We start from the raw sequence: 16,508 nt of genomic DNA, 5'->3' as shown, positions 1-16,508 counted from the left end.
CATTTAAAGGTCATATTTGTGCAATTTTGAATAGTTAAAGGTCATATTTGTACATTGTCAAAGTTTAAGATCTTATTTATGTATTATGCCCTTAGATTTTAAGCTAGACGCGCCCAGTTTTGCATGTTGAACACTCGTTTTGCCACGTAGGATTGAAGGTCATATTTGTGCAGTTTTGAATAGTTAAAGGTCATATTTGTACACTGTCAAAGTTTAAGGTCAAAGTTATAATTTGATGTCAAGTTTAGGATCATTTTTATGTATTAACTTATTAGACTAATATGCCATGCACCTTTCATCCAAATATCATATGTATGACACGTGTACATTTACCTCTTATTTACACATCATATCATGTGTATATGATGCATGTAATATTGATACGCATTACATACATAAGATAGGATTGGATAATATATACATGATATACATGTTACATGCATAATAGATAATTTTAGAACATAATTATGTAATGTAGCTATAATTTATGTATTTACGAATCATAACTACAGTTATCATATCAGGCAAAATCTTTTATCTAACAAATATGACTTGTATCAAATGAGTTTAAATTACATCAACGTATACTACATCAGACACACAAAATAGATGTACGGGTCCGCGTTTATATTATATATTTTGCTATAAAATCCAAAATATAAACTACGTTACATAGCTTTTGAAACTGTAACCATGTATCGTAAATCATGTCTAAATATTCGTTACATGGCCCTCGGCCCATTATTCATGACGGGAAAGACAAGGGATAAAGACGCAAATGGCCCTCGACCGGAACTAATTTCATCAAAATGACCAATGATTTGGCAATTTCAAAAGGTAGCCGTTTTGGCCTTTGATCGGTTGCTAGTGCCTTTCTCCTCTTCCTCTTCCTCTTCCTCTTCTTCTTCTTTTAAAATTTTATTATTTAATTTCTAATGTCAATTATTTGACCATTGATTTTTCCATTTCCAAAAGGGAAAAGGACACCAGGTGGCCTATCTCAAAAGAAATAGCACATATTTAGGTTACTTGACAATAAATGGCCACTCGGCTAAACTATTGTCATATAATGACCATGGGCTGCTTCTGTTCCTGTTGGGCCACTTTGACCATTTTCAGTATTTTTTCCACTTTGGGCCATTTAGTCCTTCTTTTAAAATGTTACATTTTTTTTGTTTTTGGAGAAGGACAAAAATAACCCTTCTCCTAAAACTTATTCCACAAAAATAGTCCTTTTTTAATTTCCACTTAATAGCCATTAAAATAATACCATATTTTAGCCATCTTCTAATCACCGCTAAGAAGCCGCAAAAATACCATAATATATCTCTTTCCTTTTCAATTGAAACTCACACTTTCCTTCCCCAATTTTACCTCAGGATTCATTTCCGTTAAAATTTCACAAATCCTCATTCAAATACACCATATTACCTTAAAATACCTTCATAAATTGTATATAAATATACAATATCCTCCGTCAATTAGCTTTAAAAAAAAAATTCATTCACAACTAGCTTCAGTTGATACGAAATTATGGCTTCAAGTTCGATTTTAATTCCAATTATGCTACAATACGGAGGAGGGTGGTTAAGTGATGTACAATTTGAAAAGTTTACAATCAATGGAGTACTTTTGAATTTGGATTGCAAGTACGAATATTTTGTTGATGAACTGTATAAGCAATTGAATCTAGAGCAAAATTCTGGTTTAATGACAATAAAATACATTGTAAAGAGTGGATCTATGACTATTTACAATGATATGAGTGTTAGACTTTATATGGAGATGAAGAAAGTTGTTTTGGATATAAATGAATTTCCATTGTGTATAACACTACAAAACACATTTGAAAATGGAGAATCCTCAATTTGAAATTAGATCAAAACATCTCCGACTGTTTTTCAAGTTCATCCGATACCTATTTTTGATTATACAATTAAAGATGAAGAAATGGAAGAACAGACCGAATCGATAATTAAGGATCCACTTCATAAATATGTTGAAGAAGGGCAGTTGTACTGGAATAAAAACACAATATCAAGTGTGATGAAACATTATGCAATTCGTGAGAGATTTCAATTTAAGGTGAAAAGATCATCATCATCAAGGTATAAATTATATAATTACTTTATATGACCTGTGTTAAAAATGTGTAAATTTTATATTTTATTGGAATGTTGGTTTTAAATTTGCATAAATACTGCATATAAACTGTATATGACCTGTGTACAGACTGTGTAACTACTATATAGGACCTGTATATATACTGTATATAAAGTACTGCACATGAACTATGTAATTTCTGTATAGCACCTGCATATATATATATATTGGATATTAGACTATATAACTATTTTATATGACCTGTGTCAACAATGCGCAAGTTTTTTATTTTATCAAAATGTTGGTATAAATTTGCATAAATACTGCACATAATATTGTAACTACTGTATAAGACCTGTATATAAACTGCATACGACCTGTGTACAAACTGTGTAACTACTATATAGGACCAGTATATATACTGCATATAAAGTACTGCATATGAACTGTGTAATTTCTGTGTAGCACCTGCGTATATATTGGATTTGAACAGTGTACTGCATATACATTTATTGTATATAAATGTATCTAGGTACTATCTTAAGTGTATCAATTAGAGATGCAATTGGACTTTTAGATCTTCAAGTCAACAAAATTCAGAAGTTTTCATGGTGATCAAATTTATCGATGATCACACTTGTCCAATTGCGGACAAAATGCTTTCACAACGGCATGCTATTTATTTAACCATCGCTAAAATGGTGAAGCACAACTTTCTAAATCTAAAGTCAACATACACTCCAGCAGAGATCATGGAAGAAATGTGAAACTTGTACGGAATTAGGATGAACTACAAAAAAAACATATAGAGCTAAAGAAAAAGCACTTGAACTGGTCAGAGGTTCCTTGCGTGAATCTTATGCTAAATTGCCATCTTACCTATACATGATAAACACAGTAAATCCTGGATCATTCACAAGACTATACAAAATGAAGGACAATCACTTTTATATGCTTTTGTTGTGTTGAGCACATCAATTAGGGGCTGGAGATATTGTATGCCTATCATTGTTGTTGATGGAACTTTTATGAAATCTGCATACAAGGAAACAATGTTGTCTGCTAGTGTGCTGGATACAGCAGGTGAGTTTTATGAATTTTTTTTAGACAAAATTATGTATATGCTGGCATGCACTGATAGACACTTTTCCACTTGTTTAATCAGGACATATTTTGCCACTAGCATATGCTGTTGTTGATTCTAAAATTGACACTTCATGGGAATGGTTTTTCAACATGTTTAACACTGTTTTTGGTGAAAGAGAAGGTATGTACATAGTATCTGATAGGCATGACAGTATATTAAAAGCTATTGCACTTGTATATACAAATGTGGCTCACTGTATATGCATCTACCATCTATGGAACAACACCAAGGGTAGATTTAAGAAGAATAAAAAACAATTAAAGGGGATCTTCTGTACAATGGCCAGAACATACATAAAGGTAGATTTTGATCGACTTATAGAAGACATAAACAAAATTGATAATAGTGTGAAGGAATATCTATTTGATATAGGCTATGAAAAATGGTCTATAGCTCATGCCCATGTCAATAGGTCGATGTTCATGACTTCAAACATAGCAGAATCTGTAAATTCTGCAAATAAAGATGCAAGAGACCTACCAATTAAAAAATTTCTACAATTTATGATGGATGTGGTCATGAGATGGAATAATGAGCATAGACAGCATTCAGAAGCAACATTTACAGAATTGGAAAATAAATACAATATAATAATAAGGGAAAACTCATTCTATCAAATAAAATGAAGGTATTACTTCTTACTTCTACTTCACAAACACTTACATATTGTAATGTATGTGTACACTATATACTAGTATATTTGTACATTGCAGGTGATGTGTTCTACTCACTATTCTTATGTAGTCATTGAGGAAACTGTAAAACGAAACATTGTTTGCATGCGTGAAAAAAATATTCCTGCCCACAATTTTAAGAAGATGGCATATCTTGTCCACATACTATGGCGGTCCTAACTTACACGCATATGGACTTACAAAGCTATTGTGCTCCATATTACACAAGAGAAAACTTCTTGAAAGCATATGAACTTCCAGTCATACCACTTCCTGATGAAAAATCTTGGCCCATCCCAGCAGAGATATCAGCTAATATAGAACTGCCACCAATCTGAAAAATCAAAACTAGGAAGACCAAAAAAGAACAATCGAGGAAAGAACATTATGAACTACTTTAAGCAACAAATTTTATGTGGGCGCTATGGAAAAATAGGACACAATCGAAGAACATGTGGAAATACTCCAACAAAAATCTAATAGGATGCTGCTGCAAGAGTTGTTTTATCTCTTCTATTTTTTTTCTTGAAAAAAGACTATTCTTTTCATAGCAATGTAATAGCAACAATATTATTTTACTTCAAATGCATTCTACTCTTATAGAAATCTGTGCATTATGATGTTTCATTTAGCCACATTCTTTAGTGAGGTGCACTAATCAACTCATCTGAGCAGGAGGGTGTAATTTTTCTGCTACAATGCTTAATAAAACAGCATATCATCTATGTAAATCATGTATAATACCTATATACAGTTTGAATGTACTAGTATTTTTCTTTTGAATTAATTAACAAACACATTGCACCTCTATATTTTGAATATAACTACTTTTATAAACAATATAAATATTTTATTACAACAATATATAAGTTCTATATCTGGTTGGGATAAATGTATAAAATTGTAGAAATAGTGTGCTTAAACTGTGTAACAACTATATAGGAACTAAATAAATGTTGCATATATACTGAATATTGGTATAAATTTGCATAAATACTTCATATAATATTGTAACTACTGTATAGGACCTGTATATGAACTGCATATGACCTGTGTACAGGTTGTGTAACTACTATATAGAACCTGTATATATACTGCATATTAACTGTATAATTTCTGTATAGCACCTGCATATATATTATATATTAAACTATATAACTACTTTATATGACCTGTGTCAACAATGTGTAAGTTTTATATTTTATTGAAATGTTGATTTTAAATTTGCATAAATACTGCATATGACCTATGTATAGACTATGTAACTACTATATAGGACCTGTATATATACTGCATATAAAGTATTGCATATGAACTGTGTAATTTCTGTATAGCACCTGCATATCTATTATATATTAAACTATATAACTACTTTATATGACCTGGTCAACAATGTGTAAGTTTTATATTTTGTTGGTATAAATTTCCATAAATATTGCAAATAACCTATGTACATACTATGTAACAACTATATACGACCTGTATATAGACTGCATATAAAGTATTGCATATGAACTATGTAATTTCTGTATAGCACCTGCATATATATTGGATATCAAACTATGTAGGAACTGAATAAATATTGCATATCTACTGAATATCAACTTTGATCAACATAAACTAACATTTCAGCATCAATTGTACAGAATTGTATCCATTACCAACACATATAGTATTTGGCATAACATTTCATAATAAGAATCTCCGAGTGTATCAACACAAAACAGAAACAACCCTAAGCATTTCAACACTAAAACATATCTAACATCGATGCTTCAAACACATTTCTAACTAAATTTGTTGCGCACCATTCTTTTTCTTCAACAATCGATCAGTAGATTCATCTTAACTAACTACACATTGGCTTTGTTTCTTCTTTCCATAATCCCACAACAACACACCATATCGAGTACGAATAACATCAATATCATCTAGATGATTAGAAATTTCAAGACCATCAAGCAAATATTCAGCAAAGGCAACGACAAATACACCACGGTCCCTGTAAACATAATACATCATCAGTATAATTGACAAAAAAGTATGTAAAAATGAGCAATTAAATGTGCATTCTATATATTACGTGTTAGCTTGCGTTGGCAATCCATCAACAATACGAATATCAAAAGAATTAGCCACTGGAAGTCCATCGCTCTTACTTTTCCAAAATCCAAGACAAGAAAGAAAGTGTGAAATTAATTATGAATACGCTGCAACTGATTTCTGAACACGAACGACATGCCTTGCACCATGCATTGAATCATACACATATATGCCTTGATCTTTAAAAGACAGTCTGGGTGATGATCCGGATCTTGTTGTCATTCATAAATAAAAACAAAAAAAAATAATGATTCAAAAAATAATAAAGATGATGGTAAGTCATCTAAAGGAAAGGAGAAGATAATTGTGACTGATGAAGGAGATACTCTTGTTCCCCCAAAAAAAATTAAAAAAAGGAATCGATCAAATAACGGAGAAGATGAAGCTCAATCATCCAAAAAGAAAAGTAAAAAAGTTCCTTGGAAGAGAAAAATATCCAAATTAACTGATTTTGAGGTACATTATTTGTGCTTTTGTATGTATTAATTATGTCTGATAGATGTTCACTTGTTGTGTAGAATTTGTGTATGTTTGAAATATGTGTCATTGTTGTATATGAAATATATTGGCTAGTGATTTTTGTAAAATTTAGTGTACATTGACTGTATAACTATTTGTGTATCAGAATTGAATAAGAACTGTGTATAGTTTGAATATTTATATTATGACAGTATAAAATTAACAAGACTGTTGTAATATGGGTAAAATTAGTGTACATTGAATGCATAACCATTTGAGAATCAGGATTGTATAGGAATTGTGTATAGTTTGAATATTTATACTGTATGACTAAAATTAGTGTGCATTGACTGTATAGCTATTTGTGCATCAGGATTGTATAAGAACTGTGTATAGTTTGAATATTTATACCGTATGCGTATAATTAATGTACATTGACAGTACAACAATTTGTGTATCAGAATTGTATAAGAACTGTGTATAGTTTGAATATTTATATTGTAACTGTGTAAAATTAGCAACACTGTTGTAATGATTACTGTATTAGTAAAATTAGTGTACATTTACTGTATAACTATATGTGTATCAGGATTGCATAAGAATTGTGTATAGTTTAAATATTTATACTGTATCCGTGTACTTAGTGTATATTGACTGTACAACTATTTGTGTATCAGGATTGTATAAGAACTGTGTATAGTTTGACTATTTATATTGTAACGGTGTACAATTAGCAACACTGTATGAGTAATATATATAGCTTTTTGAAATATTTATACCTAAAAGCACACTTATGTATTGTAGGTTTGGGATTTGTTTCTTGGTCCATCTGATCATTACAAGTATCAGCTCAGTGTGCACACAAACTGTGCTATTATGACTGGTTTGAAATCTAAGTTGGACAAGAAGCAACTTGATTTGTTTAAGAATAGTTGCTTTGGGTATTTCTTATCTTTACCAAATATTTTTCCCCAAAATCAACTTATCCATGGAATGTTACTCAGGGAACTTGTTTGTGAGAGAGATGATGAAATATGAATTAAAGTGAATAACATTAGGTTATGTTTCGGCTTACAAGAGTTTGCTATAATTAGCGGCTTAAAATGTACCAGAAATTACAATAATGAGTTTGTTGTTAGTGAAGAAAGTAAACTGATGGAGGTGTATTTTTCAGGAAAGTCCAAGGTCACAAAACTTGATTTAGAAGAGTATTTCATGAAAAAAAAGTGGCGATGAGATGAAGATACTTTACAAATTTCTGTTTTGTTCTTCATTTATTCTTTTATTTTTTTCTGTCACGTATAGTTATGTTATAACTAAGCATGATTTCTTATTGGTTGAATCTGGAAACTATGAAACATTTTTTTGGGGAAAATTATGTTTTCGTCTGATGTTGGAGTCAATGAAGTCTAAGGTTTATCAGCAAAAAATTATGTATCGTTGTGCTGGTTTTCCTCTTGCATTTTAGTGTTGGTTTTATGAGTGTTATCCTTATGCCGATGGCCATCTTGCTGACCGAGTGGACGATGCTGTGCCACGTATACTGAATTAGTTTGTAAAGTATAGACCAACATACAAAGAGGTCAAGTTTGTATTTTTTGATATTAGGCAAGAGCAAGTATATCGTTGTTTTAAATTATAATTTATATATGCTTTGTTAAATTGTAATGTGCTTCTTAAATGTCGAGTGCTGTTTTTTATGTGCAGGTTGTGTTGCGTAACATTACGCCGACAGTTCTTGAAAAAATTATCCTTCAATTACCTGATTTCAAACCTGTGGATGCGGTTGTGCACTCTGTTGATTTGCCTAGCACCGGTAAACAAGAATGTAGTCAGTCGAGCTCAGATAATAAATTGATACTTTTGCGAAGTGATGTTAAAATGGTATGTCGAAGGTTTTAATTAATATTTGTATATTTTTGTTAATTGATGTGTTGATTTTTTCCTTTTATGTTTAGTTAACGGAAAAGGTTTCCTTGATGGAGAAGTTTATGAAATCCTCATTTGAATTGATTTTTTGAGCTCTAGATATAAAGAATGACCCAAAGGTATTCTTTTCCTGAATTTCTCCTATTTTTTTAACAAATCTTATATACACTATTGTACTTATTTTATAAAGTTTTTTTAAAGGTTGGTCTATCAATTGATGATAACAATGGTGACAACTCAAATGAAAAAGACGACGAGACACCTAATGTTGGTAGTACAGGTGATGATCAAGTTAATGATCCACCTAATATGGGATAACAAAATAATGTACCGGAAGTGGATCATATAAGTGATAATTTGATGGATGATGTAGGGAAAGAAACAGATTGTGTAGGTGGTGACGTAATTGGGCATTTGGTGGATGTCGTTGGAGAGAAAGTTAATTTTGCAGGTGATTGTGTAGTGGTCATGTCGATGTTGATTCTGCGGCTGAAAATTTAAAGGATGGTGCTTGGAATTGTTTTTTAGATTTTGATTTTTTAAAGTTCACACAAAGCTCAGGTAAAAATAAGGATATAAGGGAGGGTAGAAATAGTTAGGTTGATAGTGATTGGTCTAATTTTACTGATTCTGAAGTGTCTAAATTTACTCAACCTTTTCGTGATCAAAAGACACAAAAAGAAGGTGATGTGGTAGTGATTAGCCAGAATGAGCTTGATTGGTCAGAAATTCCAGATGTTGAAATTTCTAAGTTCACTCAATCCGATAAGAGTGTTGCAACAACTGATGCGACTGATTTAGTATGTGATAATGTTAGAAAAGTTGATGCAATTACAAGTGATAATGTTAAAGGAATTGAGAAAAATATGGTGGTTGCGCCTGTTATGTTGGATGAAACACCTGCTATTCCTCACCAATTACATAAGCCAGCGGCAGTATGTGAATCTCCATTTTTGTCAAAATTTGATTCTAGTTGTGGCAAAGTTGAAGGCCAATCATCTACGTGTGTAGAGAACGCTCAGTTAAGAAAACATGTCTTTTCTATAAAGCATCCTTTTGTGAAGAGTATTACAGAGCGAATTGATGATATGAAAATGACGTTAAAGTTTAACAGGTTTGTTGCAAGATCGTTGCGCGTTAAACAGATTTAAGTTTCTATTTGTAATTTCTTTATGTTTTACTTTATTTTATCATATATTATAATTTTTGTAATATTTTTTTCCAGGCCTATTTATTCGATTATGTCAATGCTCTCAGAAAACATTTTGACTATGGAGTTGACATTGTTAAAATGAAAGAGTGGTTCTTCACATTGGCATATCCAGGAGTACCATTAACCGATTCAGTAAGTAATGAATTTGTTAGTTAAGTAGGTTATATATCTTTTATTTCTGTACTTGATAGTGATAATCTAATTGGAATACTGAAATTTTGTATATGATGAATGTTATATAAGTTCTATACTTTATTTGTGCAGTACTTTATGTGCAGTTTATATGCAGCACTTAATATGCAATGTATATACAGGTCTTGTGCAGTGTTTACACAGTATGTATGCAATTTAAATGCAGTAGTTGCTATTCAATATATATATATACAGGTCCTACACAATAGATACACAGTTTATATGCAGTAGTTGATATGATGCATGTTATATAAGTAGCTTGTATTTATATGATTTAAATTAGTGTTCTGTATTTATTTTTAGCATTTTAACATGGTTTTGTTATTCGTATTTTCAACATAGTGATGTTATCTTTTACTATTTGCGAAAGAAGTAAAAAATGGGCCTGTTTGAGATTCAGTTAAATTTATAACCACCGATTGTTGATTTAACTGCTTGATTTAGACTTTGTACAGGCGTTTTGTAGAGAACAATAGAGATATAACACTTATCACTCAAGAACATCAAATCGTTAAGTACATGCTTGGGTTTTTTATGAGATGCAACGTCTCGTGGGATAGCATTGACAATGTTCTTTTCCCAATTAATCTTGCTGAGGAGTTTCACTGGATTTTGGTGAGGCTGTCTTTTAAAGACCAAGGCATATATGTGTATGATTCAATGCATGGTGCAAGTCAGTTCGGAAATCAGTTGCAGCGTATTTAGAATTAATTCCACACTTTCTTTCTTGTATTGGATTTTGGGAAAGTAAGAGCGATGAACTTCCAGTGGCTAATTCTTTTGACATTCGTATTGTTGATGGATTGCCAACGCAAGCTAACAGGTAATATATAGAATGCACCTTTAATTGCTTATTTTTACATATTTTTTTGTTAATTATACTGATGATGTATTATGTTTACAGAGACTGTGGTGTATTTGTTGTTGCCTTTCCTGAGTATTTGCTTGATGGTCTTGAAATTTCTAATCATCTAGATGATATTGATGTTATTTGTACTCGATATGGTGTGTTGTTGTGGGATTATGGAAAGAAGAAACAAAGCCAATGTGCAGTTAGTTAAGATGAATCTGCTGGTCGATTGTTGAAGAAAAAGGATGGTGTGCAGCAAATTTAGTTAGAAATGTGTTTGAAGCATCGATGTTAGATATGTTTTAGTGTTGAAATGCTTAGGGTTGTTTCTGTTTTGTGTTGATACACTCAGAGATTCTTATTATGAAATGTTATGCCAAATACTATACGTTTTGGTAATTGATACAATTCTGTGCAATTGGTGCTGAAATGTTAGTTTATGTTGATCAAAGTTGATATTCAGTATATATACAATATTTATTCAGTTCCTACATAGTTTAATATTCAATATATATGCAGGTGCTATACAGAAATTACACAGTTCATATGCAATACTTTATATGCAGTCTATATACAGGTCATACATAGTTGTTACACAGTCTGTACACAAGTTATATGCAATATTTATGCAAATTTATACCAACAAAATATAAAACTTACACATTGTTGGCCAGGTCATATAAAGTAGTTATATAGTTTAATATATAATATATATGCAGGTGCTATACAGAAATTACACAGTTCATATGTAGTACTTTATATGCAGTATATATACAGGTCCTATATAGTAGTTGCATAGTCTATACATAGGTCATATGAAGTATTTATGCAAGTTTAAAATCAACATTCCAATAAAATATAAAACTTACACATTGTTGACACAGGTCATATAAAGTAGTTATATAGTCTAATATATAATATATATGCAGGTACTATACAGAAATTATACAGTTAATATGCAGTATATATACAGGTCCTATATAGTAGTTACACAACCTGTGCACAGGTCATATGCAGTTCATATACAGGTCCTATATAGTAGTTACAATATTATCTGAAGTATTTATGCAAATTTATACCAATATTCAGTATATATGCAACATTTATTTAGTTCCTATATAGTTGTTACACAGTTTAAGCACACTATTTCTACAATTTTATACATTTATCCCAACCAGATATAGAACTTATATATTGTTGTAATAAAATATTTATATAGTTTATAAAAGTAGTTATATTCAAAATATAGAGGTGCTATGTATTTGCTAATTAATTCAAAAGACAAATACTAGTACTTATATATATTCAAACTGTATATAGGTATTATACATAATTTACACAGATGATATGCTATTTTATTAAGCATTGTAGCAGAAAAATTACACTCTCCCAGCTCAGATGAGTTGATTAGTACACCTCACCAGAGAATGTGGCTAAATGAAACACCATAATGTACAGATTTCTATAAGAGTAGAATGCATTTGAAGTAAAATAATATTATTGCTATTACATTTCTATGAAAAAAATATCTTTTTTAAAGGAAAAAAAATGAAAAAGATAAAAGTGCTCTTGCAGCAGCATCCTATTAGATTTTTTTTGGAGCCTTTCTACATGTTCTTCGATTGTGTCCTTTTTTTCCACAGCGCCCACATGAAATTTATTGCTTAAAGTAGTCCATAATGCCCTTTCCTCGATTGTTCTTTTTTGGTCTTCCTGGTTTTGATTTTCAGATTGATGGCAGTACTATATTAGCTAATATCTCTGCTGAGATGTGTCAAGCTGTTTCATCAGAAAGTGGTATAACTGGAAGTTCATATGCTTTCAAGAAGTTTTCTCTTGTGTAATATGGAGCACAATAGCTTTGTAAGTCCATATGCATGTAAGTTAGGACCGTCATAGCATGTGGACAAGGTAAGCCATCTACTTGAAATTATAGGCAGGAATATTTTTTTCACGCATGCAAATAATGTTTCGTTTTTCAGTTTTCTCAATGACTACATAAGAATAGTGAGTAAAAACCATCACCTGCAATGTACAAATCTATCAGTATATAGTGTACACATTACAATATGTAAGTGTATGTAAAGTAGAAATAAGAAGTAATACCTTCATTTTATTTGATAGAATGAGTTTTTCCTCATTATTATATTGTATTTATTTCCCAGTTCTGTAAATGTCGCTTCTCAATGCTATCTATGCTCATTATTCTATCTCATGACCAGATCCATCATAAATTGTATGAATTTTTTAATTGGCAAGTCTCCTGCATCTCTATTTGCTGAATTTACGGATTCTACTATGTAGGAAGTCATGAACATCGACCAGTTGACATAGGCATGAGCTATAGACCATTTTTCATAGCCTATATCAAACAGATACTCCTTCACCCTATTATCGATTTTGTTTATGTCTTCTATAAGCCGATCAAAGTCTGTCTTTATGTATGTTCAGGCTATCATAAAGAAGATCCCCTTTAATTGCTTTTGATTCTTCTTAAATATACCCTTGATGTTGTTCCATAGATGGTAGATGCATATACAGTGAACCACATTTAGATATACAAGTGGAACAACTTTTAATATATTGTTATGCCTATCAGATACTATGCATATGCCTTCTTTTTTACCAAAAGCAATGTTAAACATGCGGAAAAACCATTCCCATGAAACATCATTTTCAGAATCAACAACAACATATGCTAGTGGCAGAATGTGTCCTGATTAAACAAGTGGGAAAGTGTCTATCATTTCATGCCAGCATATACATAATTTTGTCTAAAAAAATTTCATAAAACTCACCTGTTGCATCCAGCACACTAGCAGACAACATTGTTCCCTTGTGTGCAGATTTCAGAAAAGTTCCGTCAACAATAATGGTAGGCATACAATATCTCCAGCCCCTAATTGATGTGCTCAACGCGACAAAAGCATATAAAAAGTGATTGTCCTCCGTTTTGTGTAGTTTTGTAAATTATTCAAGATTTATTGTGTTTACCATGTATAGGTAAGCTGGCAATTTGACATAAAATTCACGCAAGGAACCTCTGATCAGTTCAAGTATTTTTTCTTTGGCTCTATATGCTTTTTTGTAGTTCATCCTAATTTCGTACAAATTTCTCATTTCTTCCATGATCTCTGCTGGAGTGTATGTTGACTTTAGATTTAGAAAGTTGTGCTTCACTATTTTAGCGATGGTTAAAAAAGTATCATGCCGTTGTGAAAGCATTCTGTCCGCAATTGGATAAGTGTGATCATCGACAAATTTGATCACCATGAAAACTTCTGAATTTTATTGACTTGAAGATCTGAAAGTCCAATTGCATCTCTGATTGATACACTTAATATAGTACCTAGATACATTTATATACAGTACACTGTTCATATCCAATATATATGCAAGTGCTATACAGGAATTACACAGTTCATATGCGGTACTTTATATGCAGTTATATACAGGTCCTATATAGTAGTTACACAGTCTGTACTCTGTACACAGGTCATATACAGTTTATATATAGGTCCTATACAGTAGTTACAATATTATGTGCAGTATTTATGCAAATTTATACCAACATTCCGATAAAATATAAAACTTACTCATTGTTGACACAAGTCATACAAAGTAGTTATATAGTCTAATATCCAATATATATATATATGCAGGTGCTATACAGAAATTACACATTTCATATGCAGTACTTTATATACAGTATATATACAGGTCCTATATAGTAATTACACAGTCTGTACACAGTTCATATGCAATTTATATGCAGTATTTATGCAAATTTAAAACCAACATTCCAATAAAATATAAAACTTACACATTGTTGACACAGGTCATATAAAGTAGGTATATAGTTTATGCCTTGATGATGATGATCTTTTCAACTTAAATTAGAATCTCTCACGGATTGCATAATGTTTCATCACACTTGATATTGTATTTTTATCCCAGTACAGCTGCCCTCCTTCAACATCTCTATGAAGTGGATCCTTAATTATTGATTCGGTCTGTTCTTCCATTTCTTCATCTTCAATTGTATAATCAGAAATAGGTATCGGATGAACTTGAATAGCAGTCGGAGATGTTTTGATCAAATTTCCAATTGAGGATTCTCCATTTTCAAATATGTTTTGTAGTGTTATACACAATGGAAATTCATTTATACCCAATTTTTTTTCTTCATCTCCATCTAAAGTCTAACACTCATATCATTGTAAATAGTCATAGATCCACTCTTTACAGTGTATTTTATTGTCATTAAATCAGAATTTCGCTATAGATTCAACTGCTTATACAGTTCATCAACAAAATATTCGTACCTGCAATCTGAATTCAAAACTACTCCATTGATTGTAAACTTTTCAAATTGTACATCACTTAACCACTCTCCTTCGTATTATGGCATAATTGGAACTAAAATCGAACTTGAAGCCATAATTTCGTATCAACGCTAATTGTGAATGCAAAAAACTTTTTGAAGCTAATTGACGGAGGATATTGTATATTTATATACAATTTATGAAGGTATTTTAAGGTAATATGGTGTATTTGAAAGAGGATTTATGAGATTTTAATGGAAAGGAATCCTGAGATAAAATTGGGGAAGAAAAATGTGAGTTTCAATTGAAAAGGAAAAAAATATATTATGCTATTTTTGCGGCTTCTTAGCGGTGATTAGCAGATGGCTAAAATATGGTATTATTTTAACGGCTAATAAGTGGGAATTAAAAACAGGAGCTATTTTTGTGGAATAAGTTTTAGGAGAAAGGCTATTTTTGTCCTTCTCCCAAAAAAATAGCCACACTTTGAAAAGATGGACAACTCTAGCCAGTCGGCTATTTTTAAGCCATTTGGCCCAATTGGGCACATGCAGTCTCTATACTCAATTGATACACTTTTATACCGAATTGATACACTTTTTAAAAAAAGAGAAATGAAATTCTATGCAAGCACATGCAATCCTTATACCCAATTGATACTCTTTTATACCCTATTAATATACTTTTATACTACGTTGATACACTTGCAGTGTCCATATACTCAATTGATACTCTCTTATACTAGATTGATACATTTTTAGAATGCATGTAGAAACTATATAGAGTCGTATAAAATATGTATCTAAATAATAATTGTATAGAATGTGTATAAAAATGATATAATTATTATATAGAATATGTATATGTATAGAAACTGTATCGTTATTATATAGCGTACAAGAAATTGTTCCCATCAGTTACTACCAACGAAGCAATGTAATTTTTATTAAAAGTATGTGGAATAATGAATACAGAGAGACCAATTTATATTGCATTCAAATGATTGGTTTTATTGAAAAATATCCAATGTGCAAATTATGTAAAGCAGGGAATAAAAATGCTATTGATTAATTGGTTTCTAATGCAGACAAAGTTATAATTAGTTCAATGCAATAATTTTCTCTTATTAAGTAGTAACTAAGTAAATTGTTTTCATTTCCTCTTATAAGTTTGTGGTGTGACGGCTTTTTTATTTAAATAATATGAGGAATATCTATTACAATTAGCATTACTAATGATGCCCACTCCCCTTACACGCCAAATGACCATTCGGTTGGAATTATTTTCCCGAGTGGCTATTTACCGGGGTTTAGAATTTAGGTGTTAGTTTTGTAGAATTATTTTAGTTTTAGGTATTATTTTTGTCCCTTTTCCTTCTTTTGTTTTGCTATAAATTTTTTAACTACTAAATAGTCTGCTAATATATCTTATATTCATACATATATCTTTTTATTTTAAAAAGTAATAATTAAATATAATTATATAAAAAATATATAATTATTAAATAGAATAT

Source organism: Capsicum annuum, chromosome 6 (assembly GCF_002878395.1).
Source record: "Capsicum annuum cultivar UCD-10X-F1 chromosome 6, UCD10Xv1.1, whole genome shotgun sequence".
Taxonomy (NCBI): Eukaryota; Viridiplantae; Streptophyta; class Magnoliopsida; order Solanales; family Solanaceae; genus Capsicum; species Capsicum annuum.
Note: the sequence above shows the minus strand (reverse complement) of the source record.